Raw genomic sequence first — 3,945 nt, 5'->3', positions numbered from 1 at the left:
TGCCAGGGCCTTAACCCCCGGCGTTGCCAACCCATTAGTGTGTTCACCGCCTCTGCTCGCACGCAGGACTTCTGAAGCCTCTACGGGGGTTGCACGGGAGAACTACGGACCAGATTGTCTTACTAGCGGCACTTGAAGCATCTCCACCGAGGCGTACCTCCCACCGCTGATGTGCCACATGGCGGCTGTGCATTATCCTTCGACGTCCCTCCACTGGCACATGCTACACCAGCATTGGGCTTGTTCGCCTTGGGAGGGCCGCGATCATCAGGTCGCAACTTGACGAACATGTGGTACGTAGTTGCGTACTCGCACAACCTCCTTACGAACTTGAACACGTCCGTCTTCAATAACTTATTATGCTGCATGGCAATCTGCTCCTTCACGACCCCCTGGAGGCCAGCAGGTTCGATTGCAACGATAATGATGCTGACTATCATCTTCACTTCTTCTTGGAGGACCCTCTCTTACTTGTCCACCTCGAGGGTCTTCATGAGACCCTCAAGCACCTTACCGACTCGAGAGTCGATGTCCACGATAGTCAGGTCGAACTTGATTGAACCGCGTAGCCGACTGCAGATCGCGACAAGGTCAGACAGTATAACATCGTAGTTGAGGCCCATCCACGCGACCCGTTCGGCAGCTGTGACATAGTCAGCTCGTCTGTCCAACTCCCAAATGGTTATATGTTTCTTCGTGTATTGGTCAATGCAGGCTGACACCGGCATCACCAAGGGCTTGGTGGTAATCATCTGCAATGCGGCCACCTGTTCCAGATACTCGTTGTACTCTCTCATGAATTATCAGCGTTTGACTTTTGTCAAGTCCATAAACTTTGGCGCCTGTGAAATGGCTGGCGCGTTGTAGACCACCTGGCCACAGGCGCCCATGCTGTCATCATCATGATCATCCGCTGCTTCACTGTGATTAACGTTGCACGGGTCATACGAGCCGGCTCCGAAGCCGGCGTTGGTGTGGTACAGGCTGCAGCAGCCACGAGTTCCGCCGTCGCCCCACCGGACTGCGCAGCGGACGTGGCGACTGGAGCTGACACCGGTGCATTCCACGTTTCACGCCTCTGCCAGCTGGCAGCAATTCGAGGCTGTCTCCGCGCGGCGACTCAAACCTCTCTCCGCCATGCGGGCTTCGCGATCTCATATTCTTACACGCGAAGTGTTCAGATTCCATCCAAGTCTTGGTCGTTCATCATGAACGACAGAAAAAGTTGCAACAGACACTGCTATTAAAGAATTCTTAATTATCACTTCCGGGTCCCCAACTAGGCCAGTGAATCGCTGGCGACTCACTGTTTTTCAAGGGAAAATTAAAAGTGAATTAGGGTACAGATTTGGGTACTGATTGCACACTTCATTTCGCCTACGCCGTACCAGCACTGTATGCCTACAGTACTACACGCTGACACGGATGTTGAACATTGCGAGAACACCGTATTGCACGTGGACCACGATTCCATGGGAACAGGCGGGAAGGCAGTCACTCTTTGCACCACACAGGGTTCAAGTCTCAATTTCATATCCATGGGTGAATAGGAAACCACCAACAATTGTATCCTGTCCAGCCATGCCATCATCATTGTTAAACACTGCTTCCCTGGGACACACCACCCACTGCTGAAGCTCAACAACAACGAGCGTGCTACCGTCTACCATGCGCTCCTTTCAAGGAGTATGAACGGCAAGGTCCATCACGGGACAGCTGAGAATTCAACTGTCATATACGAACATTTTCGCATGTGTTGACACGTGGACAGCTCTCACTTCGTGCCGGTGCAGGATGGCCGTAGATTCGTCGAATCTCAAAGGTTATCCCCCTCCTATCGAATATTGTCACCGCAATATACCGCCCTGGTCCACAATTATTCCGACATATACTCTCCATTGGCGGATTAAGGCCAAAACGCATCGTATTATCGATCTGATAGGCTTGTCAAGTTGAACAAATCCAAGAGTTTGATTCGACTACTTCTGCGCTTTCCAGAGTACTTATGCTGGAGAGTTATGTGACACCAAAGTTTACGTCGGCAAGGCCTGCCAAGGCAATCCAACAGCGCGAACCCGCTCTCGCGTTTACACAAATTTCTAGGATCAAGCAAGAATCAGCTTGTATTATAGATTATCACAAGTCAATACAATTTCGGAGTTTTCTTGAGTAGTGTCGTATAAATACAATGGTTAATTCTAAAAAACGTCAATTTGGACCAATCCCAAATGTCGGAATAATTGTGGACCAGAGTGATATTACATTGATTATTTGTTCACAAAGATGATCCACATTAGGCATTTCCGGACAAGTCTGCGCGATCGTCGATATACAGTACATTGAGCTCGCCATTAAGCCTTTGTGTCACAACGGCTGCCAAACGTTGAGCAACTTGGCGGCCAATTCTGGCATGCCCAAGACAGCAATGATTCACCACAGGAACGACTGCAAGATTCCTCATAGTGTTAGAGCGAGGTAGTCGAGCGCGTGGCTGCAAAGCCAGTAGGAGTAGGTTCAAGAGTGATTCATTGGTGGTTAACGTCTCTGGTCTCTGTGTCGATATGAATGGTCCTCGCTGACCTAACATGCACTCCTCGTGTACCAACATTCTCAACACTCCCCTATGTTGGTGCAGAGAGGTTCGAGGTACATGGTACCTATCGGTCCGTTGTGATTCCTGTCGCAGGTTGAAGTGTCCCAAGTTCGACGGTCGTCATTGTTGTTTTCTTGAATTTCTGGATCGCGTCTTTGGTGGACACCTTGGTCAGCACATCTGCGAGCTGGTCTGCGGTACCAACGTGGAGCACCCGGATGGTGCGATCTTGGACGAGCTGGCGGACGTAGTGGAGTCGCACGTCCATGTGCTTGCTTCTCTCGCTCATCCCGATGCCTTCAGCTGTTGAAATCGCCGACTTGTTGTCACAGTAGGTCGTCGTCGCATTTTTCTGGCCCATCCCCATTTCTTGTAGGATTCCGCGCGTCCATACGACTTCCTTGGCGAGCTCGACCAATGCGATGTACTCCGCTTCGCAAGTCGACAGGGCCACGACGCGTTGACGCGCTGATTTCCATGACACGGCGCCGCCGCCGACGAGACACACGAACCCAGTTGTCGAACGCCGTCCGTCGCGATTGGCCCAGCTGGCGTCGCTGTACCCGACGAGTTTGCAGTCGCTTGCGTGGTACGTGAGTCCGTGGTTGATCGTGGCCTTGACGTATCGAAGTAGGCGTTTTGCGCCGACAAGATGTGGTTCTCTTGGGTCGTGTAGGTGGCGAGATAGTCGTTGAACGGCATGTGCGATATCGGGCCGCGTACATACCATGAGGTACATCAGGGACCCAACCATGGAGCGGTAGGTCGACTGGTCTGCTACCTGTTGAGACTCATCGTGCCACAGGTCTTCGCGGTCATCCACTTCGGGGGTCGCGTACCCGTGGCAGTCGGACATGCCGAATCGTTCAAGTACCTTCTTGGCGTAGGCTTCTTGGGTGATGGTGAGTGTTGCCTTCTTCTCATTGTGAACAATCTTCATTCCGAGGAAGTAGTTAGCCCTTCCCTGACGCTTCAGTTTCATCTTAGCCTCGAGACGGTCGAGGATTGCGTCGGCGGCCGCGACGGACTTCGTCATGACGAGAAAATCATCCACGTAGGTGCATATCAGTTCTATGCTCTCCCCTGAACCTTTGATGTATAGGCATGGGTCGAATTGGCTCGGCCTGAACCCCGCGGTGGTGATGATCCTCCTGCAGTGGTCGAACCAGGCGAGGGCGGCTTGCTTTAGACCGTACAGTGCCTTGATCAGCAGCATCTTGCGGCCCGTTCCGTCGTCGTACCCTGGTGGTTGGTCCACGTAGAGGAGGATGCCTTTCTCCATGGTTGCTTGAACAAATGCTGTGTCTGCGTCGGCCTGGACGATGACGTATCCCTTCGATACGACGATGGCG

Source organism: Aphanomyces invadans (assembly GCF_000520115.1).
Source record: "Aphanomyces invadans strain NJM9701 unplaced genomic scaffold supercont1.15, whole genome shotgun sequence".
NCBI lineage: Eukaryota > Oomycota > Saprolegniomycetes > Saprolegniales > Verrucalvaceae > Aphanomyces > Aphanomyces invadans.
The sequence above is the reverse complement of the archived record's forward strand: the minus strand, read 5'-3'. Positions refer to the sequence as shown.